The sequence below is a fragment of the Echinops telfairi genome, unplaced genomic scaffold (assembly GCF_000313985.2).
Source record: "Echinops telfairi isolate 266 unplaced genomic scaffold, ASM31398v2 ScPeMD7_7475;HRSCAF=8513, whole genome shotgun sequence".
NCBI lineage: Eukaryota > Metazoa > Chordata > Mammalia > Afrosoricida > Tenrecidae > Echinops > Echinops telfairi.
In genome coordinates this window covers 12,700,912-12,716,622 of record NW_022111379.1, presented here as the reverse complement: position 1 = coordinate 12,716,622, position 15,711 = coordinate 12,700,912, and the positions used below count along the sequence as shown (strand labels likewise).

The 15,711-nt window shown below is 45.9% G+C and overlaps 1 pseudogene; it reads right to left on the bottom strand.

The window, feature by feature from the left end:
- LOC101648635 overlaps positions 1-10,502 on the bottom strand; it is an 11,852-nt pseudogene extending 1,350 nt beyond the window's left edge.
- Positions 10,503-15,711: the final 5,209 nt, after the last annotated feature.

Here is a 15,711-nt window from a genome sequence, read left to right as displayed (position 1 = left end):
TAGGGGCTCATACAACGCTTATCACAATCCATACATACATCAATTGTGTAAAGCACATTTGTCCATCCATTGCTCTTCCGATCTTCGATCTTTTTCTTTTCTTTCTTTTTCTTTTTTCACATTGAGTTGCAATCCATACTGAAGGCTGCAATCCTCGATGCTCATTAGCAATTGCTTCAGGTTCTCCTCATGTTTAGCAAGCGAGCTTGTGTTATCAGCATATCAAAGGTTGTTAATAAGCTTTCCTCTAATTCAGATGCTTCATACAGTCCAGCTTCTTGAATTGTTTGCTCAGCACACAGAGTGAAGAAGTATGGTGAAAGGATGCCACCCTGACATGCACTTTTCCTGGTTTTAAACCACGCAGTGTTCCCTTGCTCTGTGGGAAGGACTGCCTCGTGATCTATATGCAGGTTTTGCATGAGCACAATGAAGTGTTCTGGAATTCCTAGTGTTGTCAAAGCTTTCCATAGCTGGTTATGATCCACACAGTTGCATGCCTTTGCATAATCAATGAAACACAAATAAACCCTTTCCTGGTATTCCCTGCTTGGAGCCAAGAGGCATCTGACATCAGCAATGATATCCCTTTTGACATCTTCTTCCAAACCCAGCTTGAATTTCTGACAGCTCCCTGTCCCTGTACTGCTACAACCATCATTGAATTATCTTCAGCAAAACTTTGCTTGCATGTGTTATTAACAATATTGTTAGAGACTTTCTGAATTTTGTTGGAATGGGAACAAATATGGATCTCTTCCATTTGGTTGGCCAGGTAACTGTTTTCCAAATTTCTTGGCATAGACTAGTGAGTGTTTCCAGTGCTTCTTGAACATGTTGAAACATTTCAGTTGGTATTCTGCTAATCCCTGAAGCCTTATTTTCCCCTCATGCCTGCAGTGCAGCTTGGACTTCTTGCTTCGGGACCACTGGTTCTCGATATGCACCGCTGTCAGTGTACTGGTGCAACAGTGGTTACATGAACTTCAGCAACATTTTCCTTGCACGTGATATTAGCGATATTGTTAGATACTTTCTGCATTCTGTGGTCACCTTTCTTTGGCATTCTGTGGGTTTGACTAGTTCTTGGGGATAAAGGAGCTGCATTCCTTACATCTTTTTTGAGTGCTTACTACGCTGTTCAATATTTTGCCCATAGAATGTTTTAGTGCAGCTTGAGGCTTAAATTTTTCTCCAGTTTTTCGCAGCTTGATCCATGCTGAGTGTGTCCTTCCTTTTTGGTTTTCTAACTCCACGTCTTTTCACATTTCTTTATAATACTTTACTTTGTCTTCTCCAGGTGCCTTTAAAGTTTTTCAGTTTAGGTCTTTTACTGCATGCTTTCTTCTATTTGCTTTAGCTGTTCTGATCAAGAGCAAGTTTCCGAGGGTTCTGACATCCACGTTGATCTTTTCTTTCCTTTTTTCTATTTTGACCTTTTGCATTCTGCATGAATGATGTTCTTGACATCCTCCTACAGTTCATCAGTTCTTCCATCGTTAGTGTTCAATGCTTCACATCTGTTCTTGAAACCAGATGAGATACACCCAAGGTCATATTTTGGTTCTCATAGCCTTGTTTTAATCTTCTTCAGCTTTAATCTGGATTTACATATGAACAATTGATGGCCTTTTCCAAAGTTAACCCTGACCTGGTTTTAGCTGTTGATATTGAACTTCTCCATCAGGTCTTTCCCACAGATGTAATTAATTTGATTTCTGTATATCCCATCTGAAGAAGTCTAAGCATATAGTTATCATTTATTTTGTTGAAAAGAAGTATTGGCAATCACAAAGTTGTTGGTATTGTAAAATTCTATCATGCAATTTCCAGCTTCATCTCTATCGCCACATTTCCCAACTACCGTTCCTTCATTTTTCCAATTTTCAAATTCCAGTCACCAATAATTACCAATGCATCTTGATTGCACATCTGCTTGACTTCAGACTGAAGATGTTGGTAGAACCCTTCAATTTCTGTACCACTCGCTAGGTTTAATAGTTGGTGCATCAAGCTGAATAATAGTTGTATTGACTGGGCTTTCTTAAATGCCGATAGATATTATTCTATCACAGACAGCCTTGTACCTCAATACAGATCTTGAAATATCCTTTTTTGAAAAGGAATGCCATGCCATTCCTCTTGACTGTATCATTCCTGGCACAGGAAACCATATAATTATCTGATTTGAAATGGCCCAGACCACTACATTTCAGCTCACACATGCCTAGAATATCGATCTTCATGGGGTCCACTTCATTTCTGACAACTGCCAAAATTTCATACTTCGTACATTGCAAGTTTCACTTGATGGCTGTTTTGAGTCACGCCCCATCAGTAAATGAAGGCCCCAGAAGCTTTATGGCATCCACCGCACGATGGTGGGTTCTGTTTTGAGAAGGCAGCTCTTCCTCAGTCGGATGTTGAGTGCTTTCATAGGATGAAGGGCTCATCATCCAGCACTAGAGCTGACCATGCTCTGCTGCTATGTACGAGGCTCTCAGTAGCTGACAACGTTTTGCTTCTATTCCTAAGGTTCTCAGGGGGCTCTTCCCTCACAAGTGAGCAGCCCAGCTCTTCCTCGTTGTCTGTTCTGTGCCGAACCTCTGCTGACACCTGCTCACCTTGGGTGGTCCTGGTGGCATTTGAAATACCAGTGACATAGCTTCCAGCATCACAGCAACGCACAGCTACCATAGTAAAGCAAACTGACTGGCAAGTGGTGGTAGAAAACTTTAGATAGACTGGTTTTAAATGCTTTCTTTCCTTTCTTTTTCTTTTCTTTTTTCCCAGAATGCTCAGTAGTCAATCATCACTTGGGAACAATTTTCCCGTTTGTGGTAGATATACAATCGTTTGTCAATTTGAGGATGAAGAGTGTAGGGGTGGAGTCTAGCTTGTCAATCAGATCATAGCCAATGAGGCCTCTGTGTGGTCCTGGCCTTCTCCTGAGAATTCTGGGAAATCCGGTCCTTCCTCCTTGGAGGTGGGAGACTCTCTGCTCACACCCTGGGAGACATAGCAGCTGACAAGACACATGGACCCACCCTGATGCAGAGACTCTGCCAGCGCTGAGATGTTTCCGATGCCACTGGATCCAAGGACTTTCTTCCCATCTGGCCCGTGATCTACATTTGGCATCATTGTGTGTGTTTCGTGAGTCTGAAGAGGACTTTATAGATTGCTATCAGACTTATGGGCTAGTACCGGACTTATGGACCTGATCTGGACTGGGCTGGGATGTTTCGTCAATGTTCCATTGCTCTTGTATATAAATCTCTTTCTTATACACATATATGTATCCATGGATAGTTTCTCTAGTCTACCCAGACTAGCGCACCATTTGTAACCTTAACGGGGTCCAGTGGTGCTGCATTGCCTCATGTGCTTTGCAACTCTCCTGTCATCACTGTAGAAATTATGTCTGTTGCTCAGACTTGGACGCACCTCCCCGGTCTTTCTATGCTACAGAATTCTCTCTGCTGGACCACTTTGACTTGTAGCCCTGCTGAGAAGGGTAAGCATTTGGGTGTATGTCAGTATATGGCAAAGCCTAAGCGCTCTTGCCACTTGCTTCATTAACTCCCCCCCCCCACCTCCGATCCACAATTTAACTGTGTCTTTGAAATGCATTCATACCTCTATCCTTATCTTCTTGACCGTAGTTCCTAAATAATAAAACATCCCAGGAAAACCCCAAATCCATTTCCGGAGGCGGGCTGCCTGTTTTTCTCCTGTACGCTCGAGGAGTGGGAGAAGTTTTCTCCCTTTTCTGCTGCTTGGCCCGCACAGGAACTGTGGCTTCCATGTTTGTCTCGATGTGGCCATCAAAGCCTTGCTCCTAAGCTGTGCTTCTCACATGTTAATGTGCACATATATCCCCTAACCAGTTGGCCTTGAGTGTCCCATGTGGGTTATGGTATGTCTGGGCTCCGTGGTGTTTTCAGTGGATGATCAGCAGACCTTTCGGATGGCACCTCCATGTGGACTCTCACTTCCAACCTTTCTGTTAGCAGCCGAGAGGGTTAACCATTGACACCACCCAGGGACTCCATGAATCATCTTTAGTCTTGCTGAAACACGAATACTCATCCAGTAGGCCTGAAACTTCTGTATTTATAACAACCTCCCAGGAGATCTTGATACTGCTGACCCAGAGATCCAGCTTAGAGGGGCAGAGACCTGCAGCAGGTCCCTGGTCAATTAGCCCTGTGGGCCTGGGGCTTTACAGATGCACTGTCTCTGTGGCTGGCAACCGGAAAGCTCCCTCTCTTGAGCTCATACATTTAGCTTCACATCAATAAGTCATTAATTCACTTCAAACCCTGAGGTAGTTAGTTTATTGTGCCAACCTGGCTGATAAACACATGTGGGGTTAATTGAAGGGTGGAGGGATAAAGGGCTTGGTAAGCCTCGCCTTTCTAGTTCTCTTGCTTAGTGATGGTCAGAGCAGGGTGCAGCTGCCTTAGCCAGTTCAGCTGGCAAGGCGCACTTTCTGCAAGCCATCCCCGGGAGAAGCCACATGGATCTACCCCGATGCAGCCCTGGTTGCTGGAGCAGCTGTGTGGAGACCCCTGTCAGCGCTGAGATGCTTACACCTTCACTGACTCGGCTTTCCTCCTGAAGTCGGCGTCACTGTGTGTGTTTTGTAAGATGGAGGAGGACTTTGTGGATTGGTGTCGGACATATGGGCTAATGTTGGACTTGTGGGCTTGGGCAGCACTGGGTTGGGATGTTTTCTTGATGTGCACTTACCCTTTATATAAAACTCTCTCTTATACATATGCGTTTCTGTGGATTTGTTTCTCTAATGTACCCAGACTAACACAAACTGTTTTGTCTTTGATTTTAAGTCGGCAGGGGGGATGCTTGTGTCCGCACAGTCCAGTGTTCCACGGGAAATCGATTTTGTTTTCTTCCTGGAATGTTTTATTACTTAGGAGCCACAGTCAAGATGCTAAGAGAGAGGTCTGCACACATTTCAAAGACATGAAGTTAAAATGTAAAGCTTTGCATGACCTTAAATCATGGAACAGTAGAGGATTTCTGGCTGATTTCTCTCCTACTGTCTTCTGGAAGGGCCCCTATGTCCTCAGTTTCCTTTAGTCATTCTACAGCTATTGGTTTAGTGAGCTGCTGCTGTGTGATAGTCACAGATCAGCATGTGTCCAAAGAGCAGAAAATATGGGGGGAACTCTGGAAACAAGGTTTTCTGAGGGTAACTGGGGCATCGAGCGTAGGCAACAAGGCAGGGGTTGGCAGTGATCAATGATAATTGATAAAGATCATTTTACTGAATCTAAGGAGCCAGTGTATGCCTGGGTGCCCACAGGAAATGGCATTACATTTCTGCTTTACAGTTTAGAGGGCAGGGAAAGTTAGAAAGTGACAGACATTTGCTCAGCAAAGGACAGTCTTTATAATAAGCCAAACTTGCCGGTCATATGTTGGGCTGCCGGATAAGATGGCAAGTCTCCCCCCTGGGAGGCAAAAACAACCGCTCTACGAGCCCCTCTCCTGTCCCTTGGGGATGAGATGCCAGCATTCAGTGGGAGGCTGGACTCCATGACCTCGGATTTGGAATGCTCAGATCTTTCCTGTTGCAGTACAAAGCCAATGCCTCTGTGTTTCAGTCAGGGCAAAGTGCAGTTGGGAGGTACAGAAAACCATCACATCACAGTGGCAGAAATAAAGTGAATATTAATTCGATTTTCGCTGATAAAGGTCTAGCGTTAAGGCATCTAGGGCTATCATTGTGTACCCACACGGCTCCTTGAGTTTTGCTGCTCTGTCTTCTTTGGGGTGCTGTTTCACGGGTTGAGATGGCTTCAACCATTCCAGCCATCACACTACTATCCTAAGCAGCAGAAGTCGGGGATAGATTGAGAAAGTCAAGGTTTTAAGGATACTTCCTGTGAGTTACAAAGGCCAATTCCAGTTAGAGTTCATTGTCTAGAACTTAGTCACACAGTCATTCATAACCGCAAAGGAACTCCGTTCATCGTGCTGTTGATTCTATGGATCCAGCTGGAATCCGCTGTGCAGCAATGAGTTTGAGCTGATGCTAAGGAAGAGTACCCAGGGTGACTCAATGTTAATGCTCGGGGGCTAACAGAGAGGTTGGCAGTTTGAACTCATCAGCTGCTCTTGGAGAAAGGTGGGGCAGGCAGTAAGCTTCCAGAAACTTCTCTGTCCTAGCAAGTTGCTCTGAGCTGATAGCCACTCCATGGCAATGGTTTACTTTTGTGCTTTTGGTTTTACTGCTAAGGAAGAATCAATCGCTGGGTGATGCGAATGGTTAACAGACTTGGCTGCTACCTGAAATGTTAATGGTTCAAGTCCACCTGGAGATGCCGCCGAAGAAAGGAGTCACAATCTCCTTCTGAAATCGTTTTTGTCAGCTCTCACTGTCACAGAGCTCATTCTGACGCCTATCGACCCTCTAGGACAAGGCAGACCTGCCCCTGTGGATTTCCCAGACTGTAACTCTTTGTAGTGTAAGTTATCGCTGGAGCAGAAAGCCTCATTGTTCTTTCTCAGAGTGGCTGGTGGTTTCAAACTACTAACCTTGCAGTTAGCAGCCAAACTCATAACTTCCTCCACCACCAAGGCTCCTGAAAGAGTAGCCACTAACAACCCCAGGGAGCCTCCTTTCTGATGGAGAGCATTGTAAAGTTGGTTCTGGCAGATGTAGTTGGGTTAAAATGTCCTAAACACCCTATCATTTGTTCTCCTTTTGACTCATTTAAAAAGTTGCTTCAGTTTTTAATACTTCCTGCTCTCTGTGTGAGTGAGGTTTTCCAATATTCAGTCTAGTCATTGTTGTCGTTTTTACTTCATATGATTTTGTATGATGGTATGGTGATTACATAATTTCATGTCAACTTGAAGAGATAAAAGTGTAGGGGTGGAGTCTAGCCTGTCAATTGGGTCACAGCCTGATGGTGCCTCCTTGTGGGCGTGGCCTTCTCATATGGAGCATGCTGGGAACCGCCCCCTTCTCTCTCTGCCTCCACTCCCCTGTTGAGACCTACAGGAGCCCTGTGATGTGGCCACCACCCTTGTATGCACACAACTTTGCACCCACCGGCCTGTGATCTTCCTGCATTCTGCATCATTGCATGTGGCTGCATGAGTCTGAAGAGGGATTTATGGACTAGTATCAGACATGTGGATTAGTATTGAACGTATAGACTTGAGTTGGACTAGACTGGAATGTTTTCCTGATATACAATTACTTCTTGATATAAAGGTCTTTCTTATACATATACGAGTGTCTCTGACTTTATTTCTCTAGTCAACCAACCTAACACAGGTTGTGTTTTGTTTTGTATGATCTTCGGTATAAGAAATCCAGGATCTATAGAGATAGTAACTAGATAGCCCAGCCTAGGAGGATGGAGAAAATGGGGAGCTGACAAAAATGAGTAGGAGAAGAAAATGTCTGGAAATTGATTGTGATGCTGATTTCACAAATCTTCTTAATATGATTGAATGATTAAATTGTATGAATTGTGTGGGGGTGGGTGGGTGGATGGGTGGTGGGGTCAGGGAATACCCCATGGAGTACAAGCTGATGACGGCTGGTAAGAATGTAACAGAGAGAAGTGCATAAACATTTGGATCAGTAGACCACAGTCTCTACCATCATCAGAGTGTAGTTTTCTAAAGTTTTAAGGTCACTCCTTGGCCTTGGATGCAGAGGAGGGGTGGGGGTGGCAGTGGTGACCGCTGGAACAAACCAGCTCTGTCTGCAGAGGGCAAGTCTCTGAGCTCCAGCAACTAAAGAACACAAATAAAGAGTAGGCAGATAGTCCAAGAGGAAGTTGTGTCCTGTGATTGGTCTGGTCCTTGCGCAGAAAAGGAGCAGTATTCTGCCTTCCTGGTGAGATCTATAAAATGCCAACGTGCTTATTTAAAGTCTGGAGGAGCCGGCTAGAAATACCCAGGTGACAGGCGAGAAAAGCAGGAAATGGAGAGTGAGAGCCTGAGTAGGGAGAACGGAGGGATGAAAAGAAAGCCGGCCTGTGAGAACGGACAGAGCGGCAGCCCTCGCCGCCAGACACTTGTCCCGAGTGTGTGCGCTTGCACTGCTGTGGAGGGAGGAGGGCAGAGGCACAGAGAGAGAGGACTCCCAGCTCTGATGCCGTATGCCAGCCTCCTAAGGGCTCAGATGTATGTGGCTGTGCTGCTAGAGGTTATGTCACTGGTATTTTACATACCAGCAGGGTCATCCCTGGTGGACAAGATTCAGATGATCTTCCAGACTAAGACAGACTAGGACCGCGGTTCTCACCCTGTGGGTCGCGACCCCTTAGGGGGTCAAATCACCCTTTCACAGGGGTCACCTGATTCATAACAGTAGCAAAACGACAGTGATGAAGTAGCAACGAAAATAATTTTATGTTTGGGGGATCACCACCGCATGAGGAACTGTATGAAAGGGTCTCAGCATGAGGAAGGTTGAGGACCACTGCACTAGGAAGAAAAACCTGGGAAACTACTTCCAAAGGTTAACTACTGCAAACTCTGAGGATCAAAACAGAATACTGTCTGATATAGTGCTGGAAGATGAGCCTCTCGGACCAGCAGACCCTGCAAATTCAGTGGCCACGTCAATGGACTTGAATGCACCAGTGACCTTGAAGATGGGTGCGAGACTGGGCAATGTTTCATTCTGTTGAACTTGGGGTCACCAGGAGTTGGGGCTCAATGACAGCTAAACACAGCAGCAACAAGGAGATTGCCATACCAGGCTGAAGGGTGCGCTGGTGCAACCGGGAGGTGTCAAGGAGAGGAAGAGAAGGTAATCGATGGCTACACCGATGTCTGTGGTGAGGACCAGTCTTACGTAGCTAGAGCTGCTTCGCCAGAAGCACACGCCGTGGGTGAGTGTAGCAAACAGAAGTTTATGTCGCATGCAGCTCCGGAGAAACATCTTGGAGAAACACCATTCCGTTCACAGCAGGACCCAGCACAAAGACTGTGTGACCTGGTAAGTTCCTTTCCAGTCATCATGCAAACGGTCCATCTTGTAGCATTATACAGTTCACATTCGTTTATTCATGACTCATGAAAGTCCTCTGGCAAAACACAAAACAAAACAACAGGCATAATGACTGGTTTGGCCTTAGGGACTTTTTCTTTCTCCCCTTTGGACTTTTTTCAAGGAGCACCATTCATTGCTCTTGGCTGCTCTCGTGTCCCTTGGAGCCCCATCGGGGAAACCCTGCCATAAGAGAAGTACATCAACTGATTGAGAGAAGGACTACTATTTTTAGTAATAAATTCAGACAGCAAGGATGCCGGGGGGCACTTCGTAAAGGAAACATTGTGTGATGTCATGAAACATGTTTTCAACAACCTCATTACTCCCGGTACACGGATGCATTGTGTGGGATGGTTTCTTGTAAGGACAGTTCCAAATGCTCCTGGCACCCTACCCAAAACAATTCAGTCAGAGTGATTCCACTGCCGCCAATGGTTGCACACCAGGTACCTGCCTCTTGGCTACTCTGGCCAAAATGGTGTTGGGATATCTGGAAGGGGGCAGCAAATGGCTCATCATCCAGGCAGTCATCTCTGAAGAGTGCTATTCTTCAGTGAGGTTTTCACTTACATACTGAGGGGTGGAGCATCCATCACACTTTCTGCAGGGCCCTGGCAGTTTCCTGGTAGACGTCTCACTTCCCACGTGAGAGATCTAGGTTCAGTCCCTGTTCACAGCACCTGTGGAGGCTCGTGTGTTGTTATGATGAGAAACAGGTTTTCGCGGAGATGCAAGACTCAGGGAGCCTAGGAAGAATGGTCTGGTGGTTTACTTCAAAAGAAAGCCAATGGAAACCGTCTGGATCACAATGGTCCTATCCCGTTACAGGGTTGCCCCAAATGAGGGCTGACTCCACCCCAGCGAAACACCACGGCAGCTGGAATTGGAAGGCTGCGTTCTTGGCTGCCTGTTGAGTAGATATCCATTGGTCTTCCCTGACGATCAGGCTGGGGCATGGTGACAGCCTCGGGAAAGCTGTGGGGGCACCATCATCACTGTGTCCCAGAAGGAACGAGACTTTCTCGGGGCGTCATCTTGAGTCCATTCCAGTGTATAAAGAAATAAACAAACCAGACCCTCCGAGATGACCTTACTCAGCAGCCTGAAGTTGTGCCCGTGGTCAAGAATATTTAAGATTGGTATAGCCAGACCTTCACCACAGCCAAATAAGGCCTTGGCAAAGCCCGGAAGAATGCCTGGCTTGGGGCAATGCTACTGTCAGGAAACCGTCCAACACAAACTTCAGCCAGTGCCAAGGTAACTAAGTGAAGTAACTTGTCTGGGTTGTTATTTATAAATCCGTTCCAATGTGGTGGAATGCCTATCAGAGATAACACACTGGGACTTAGACGTAGGATAGTCGCTCTGTGGGCCTTCTTTCTGGAAGTCATTGGCCAACGGGGTAAATTTCTTTTCGGATCACTTCTAGTTTGCGGTAATAAAACAGCGTCATCTCGGTTACAAGAATGCTTGGCTGGTTGCCTTGTGTGGGGGCAGGGGAGGTTGGGGTTGCCAACCAGCCCATTCCAAAGACCACTAAGAAATAAACCAGAAGGAAAAGATTCCAGAACACACCCAAAATCCCTGTCTGAACACCTTTTGAAGCCACCAGTTTGGTGCCATTGACCCTGATGGCCGTCCTTTCCTGCAGAGCTGGTGTTGGACAGGCAGCCACAGCACCACTTCACAGTGTCAGCCTGTGGGAGTCACCTAATCTGATGTCAATTTAAGGATGAAGAGTGTCGGGGTGGAGTCTAAGCTGTCAATCTGGAGATAGCCAATGAGGCTTCTGTGTGGGCATGGCCTTCTCCTGAGAATTCTGGGAAATCTGGTACTTCCTTCTTGGAGGCAGAAGACACCTCTCTCTCTGCTACTCCCTGGGAGACATTGCAGAAGACAAACCACATGGACGCAACCAGACCTCGGAAGACAGAGAAGCCACATGGAGACCCCTGCCAGCTCTGCGATGCTTACAATGCCACTGGACCCAAAGACTTTCTACCCACTGGCTTGTGATCATCCTGCATTCAGCATCATTGCATGTGTTTCGTGAGTCTGCAGAGGACTTCATGGATTGCTGTCAGACATATGGGCTAATGTCGGACTTATGGACTTGATCTGGACTGGACTGGGATGTTTTCTCAATGTTCAATTGCTCTTGTATATAAATCTCTTTCTTATACACTGAGTTAGTTAGTTTATTGTGCCAACCTGGCCAATAAACACAAGTGGGGTTAATTGAAGGGCAGAGGGATAAATGGCTCGGTGAGCCTTGCCTTTCGAGTTCTCAGATCTCTTGCTTTGTGATGGTTGCACCAGCGTGCGGCTGCCTTAGCAGTTCCCTGCTTCAGCTTGCAAGACTGACTTCCTGCAAGACATCCCCAAGGAGAAGCCACATGGACCTACCCCGATGAAGCCCTGGGTGCTGGAGCACCCATGTGGAGACCCCTTCCAGCGCTGAGATGTTTACACGTTCACTGACTCAGCTTTCCTCCTGCAGTCCACATCATGGCCTCTGTTTTGTGAGATGGAGGAGGACTTTGTGGATTGGTGTTGGACATATGGGTTAATGGTTTAATGTTGGACTTGTGGGCTTGGGTAGCACTGGGTTGGGATGTTTTCTTGATGCACAGTCAACCTACATATGAAACCCTCTCTTATACGTGAGTTTCTGCGGATTTGTTTCTCTAAAGTACCCAGACTAACACATACACATATGAGTGTCCATGGATTTGTTTCTCTAGTCTACCCAGATGAATGCACAGCTGCAGGGAGCATCCACACCACAGCCACTCTAGCAGGCTCTGCAAGTTGAGTGAAATGGCGATGTGGAATGTGATGTGAGTCAAAAGCTTGCATGCCCCCGATGTGTATAGAGTTGATCTTTTGTTGGGTTTCTACCTTGATTTGCCAGCACTGCAACTCTGGTGTAGGGGAACCCAAACAAACAAGATGAACTGACGGCCTTTGAGTCGCCGGGAACCCTGTTGACATACAGGCTATGCATTGGCCCGCTAACGGCAAGCTCAGCAATTTGAAACCACCGGCCTCTACGAGGAAGAAACATGAGGGTTTTTTAATTCCGCCTGGAGTTCATCTCGGAATCCCACAGGGACAGTCCTACCCGGTGCCACGGGGTTGCTATGAGCCAGAGTCAACTCTCTGGCAGTGGGTTTGAGCCTCTGAGTCAATCCTGCCTCTCATTAGTCATGACCTCCAACATTTGCATTCCATGTTCCATCATGGAAATGAAAAGCATCTTCTATGTTTTCATGGACATGAGAAACAGACTATACACACCTCACTTCCTTCCCTCAAAAAGCCGACTCCTGTGTTAGTGAAAGAATTTAAGACGTTTAAGAGGAAATATTTTAGATAAATCAGAATAAAATGTCATTTGTGTATACAGGGCAATTTAATATATGGTAAGTAGGTCATTGCTAATCAGAGTACCTGTTCCAAAGAAAGGTGACCCAATTGTAGATCAACATCATTAACATCACATGCAAGTAAAATGTTGCTGAAGATCATCCAACCGTGGTGGCAGCGGTACATGGATGGGGAGCTGCCAGAGGTTCGGGCCGGATTCAGAAGAGGATGTGGAACAAGGGATACCACTGCTGCTGTCAGATGGATCTTAACTGAAAGCAGAGAATACCAGGAAGATGTTTACGCATGTTTTATTGACTGTGCTAAGGCATTCAGCCTGTGTGGATCATAACAGACTATGGATGACCTTGGGAAGAATGGGAATTCCCGAACACTTCACTGTGCTCATTCAGAACTTGTACATGGACAAGAGGCAGTTGTGCAAACAGAACAAGGGAATATTGCAAGGTTTAAAATCAGGAAAGGTGTGTGTCAGGCTTGTATCCTCTCACCATATTTGTTCAATCTGTATGTTCCACAAATAATTAATGAAGCTGGATTATATGAAGAAAACTGCAGCATTAATATTGGAGGAAGGTTTATTAGCAACCTGTGAGATGCAGATGACACAACTTGCTTGCTAAATATGAGGAAGATTTGAGGCACTTGCTGATAAAGATCCAGGATTGCAGCCTTCTGTATAGGGTAGAACTCGATATAAAGATGACCAGAATCCTCACAAGTGAGCCATAGGTAATATGACAAACGGAGAAAAGATTGAAGTTGTCGAGGATTTCATCTTGCTTGCATCTAAAATCAATCCTCATGGAAGCAGCAGTCAAGAGATCAAATGACACATTGCATTGGGCCAATCTGCTGCTCAGGATCTCTTTAAAATGCTGAAAAGCAAGGATGTTCCTTTGACATCTAAGGTAGACGCCAGCCTCAAGCCAGGGTATTTTTAATCACCTCATATGCATCTGAAAGTTGAATTGGGAAGACTGGAGAAGAATAGAAGCGTGTAAATTATGGTGCTGGAGAAGACTATTTAAAGTACCATGCACTGCAAAAAGGACAAGCCCATCTGTGTTGGAAGAAGGATAGCCAGCATGCTCCTTAGAAGAAAGGATGGCAAGATTTCCTATTAACTTTGAAATGACTGCCTTGGGCACTGCTTTGGGCACACTTGCACATGTGCCCAAAGTGGGCAAGTGGAGGGATGTGTTTTGCAACATTTTGAGGGAAAAGTTTTTGGGTAGGCTTGAATAAGCAGGGTATGTCTCCGCTATTGAAGATGATGCAGCTCTCTCAAGAATGTATGAGCACAGAAATCCCTGTGAGATGTAAGCCACAGTGCAAGTGGCAGACCGCATACACGTCATGACACCACTCACACAGGTCTACAGACATTGGGTCAATCTGCTGCTTTTAAGTGTTGAGGGTCAAGGATGTCCCTTTGAGGACAAAGGTGAACTTGACCTCAAACCCAAATCCAAACCAAACCAAGATTACTGCCATCAATTTCGATAGTGACTCATGACCCTAAGTGGCAGAGTAGAATTGTTTTCGTGGATTTCTGAGACTCTAACTCTTTATGGGAGTAGAAAGTCTCATCTTTCTCCGAAAGAACGTCTGGTGGTTTTGAACTATGGATCTTAGAGTTAACAGCCCAATGCATAACCACTATGCCATCCGAGCTCCTTAGCTGTCTAAGGTATTTTGAATTGCCTCATATGCATATGAATGTTGGACAACAAATAAGAAAGAACACAGAATTCATGCCAGAGACGCGGTCTGTAAGCAATCTGCCACATTGGCTGCGTGTGCAATGTCTTGTGGCAAGGGCGTGTGGTGGGCTGGGAGGAGGACGGTGAGGGGGGACGACTTTCCCTTTACCTATTCCATGCTGTTTAACTTCACACACGTGTACCTTTGAGTATTTTCAGTTACCACTGACACCTTCAAGAAACACACGAAGAGACGAGGGCAGTGAATGTACAGATGTGCTTTCCACAATTGATATGTGTTTGGTTTATGATAAGAGTTGTATGAGCCCCTAATAAAAAGATTTTTTTTAAAAAGAAACACATGAAGACAAGCACACACAGGACGAGTGTGGCGTTCTGCGGTGCCTTGGGTGTGTGACGTGAGTAATTCCATCATGGGTTCTAATCTTCCACTCGTTCATTTAACAAGTGCTTTGTGTGGTGCCTGCTGGAGGCCAGAAACTAGAGGGAGACTAGGACAAGCTATTTGTAAAACCGTTTCCGAGAGTACTCTGGTCAGCGATCCATTTCAAGTCTTTGTGGTTAGATGCTGTCACTCGTGTGACCCCCCCAGCACACCAGGACAAAATGTTGCGCCCCATGTCCATGATTGATGGCAATTGGACCATTATGACCCCTAAGGTTTTAGTCCGTTGGATTTTAGAAGTGGATGGGTCAGACTTTTCTACTGAATGTGACTTAATTCGGAAGCTCTGCTGAAACCTCTTCAACAAGATAACAACACACAAACCTCTCCTGACAGGTGGGTGTTGGCTGCACACGAGGTGAATCAAACTTATCCTGCTTGGAAGGGAGAATTCTGTCAAAGAACCACCGATGCTCTACACCTATTCCACAGGACGTTCAGTACAAGCTTGCCCAAACCACGAAGGTCCAACAGACGTGAAATGACCCGGTTAGACCGCCACCTGCAGAGTGTACAAAGGAAGAAGGAATCGTGCCATCCTCTATTTTCTTAAAAGCCATTTTCTTGGGAGCTAAGCCAGACCTCAGACCAATCATAGCTCAACTATATCAAGCACTAGTGTCCATTTGCTACCAAAATCAGTTTCAAAGTATTTTCTTCCTTCATGAACTTCTTGATATCAGCTCCCCTTACCTTGCACCCCTGCCATATTCCCAGGAATCTGTATTCTAGTTGTCTCCGTAGAGTCACCCAGCTGGGCCTCCTATACTGAAAAACACAGAAAGATACATAACAGACTCCTGACGTCATCTTTTCCACCTGGAGGGTATCAGTTAGTTGAGGGACTGAAGAGAGGAAATCGACCAGGGCAGAGATTTCTTTGCAGAGAACTGTGAACCCCTCCGTGTGCTGTGAGCACAGCGGGTAAACCACACGGAGCAGACGCAGAGGCCAACTGACCCTGCTTTGCCTCCGCAGGCTTCCAACCGAAAGCAAAATGGAGCTGGGACCAGGAAGAAGGCATGCTCCTAAATCAGGTTTGAAAGTTTTATTATTACGCAGACACAAGCATTCAAGTTGCTGAGCTGGGACTGTGTTTG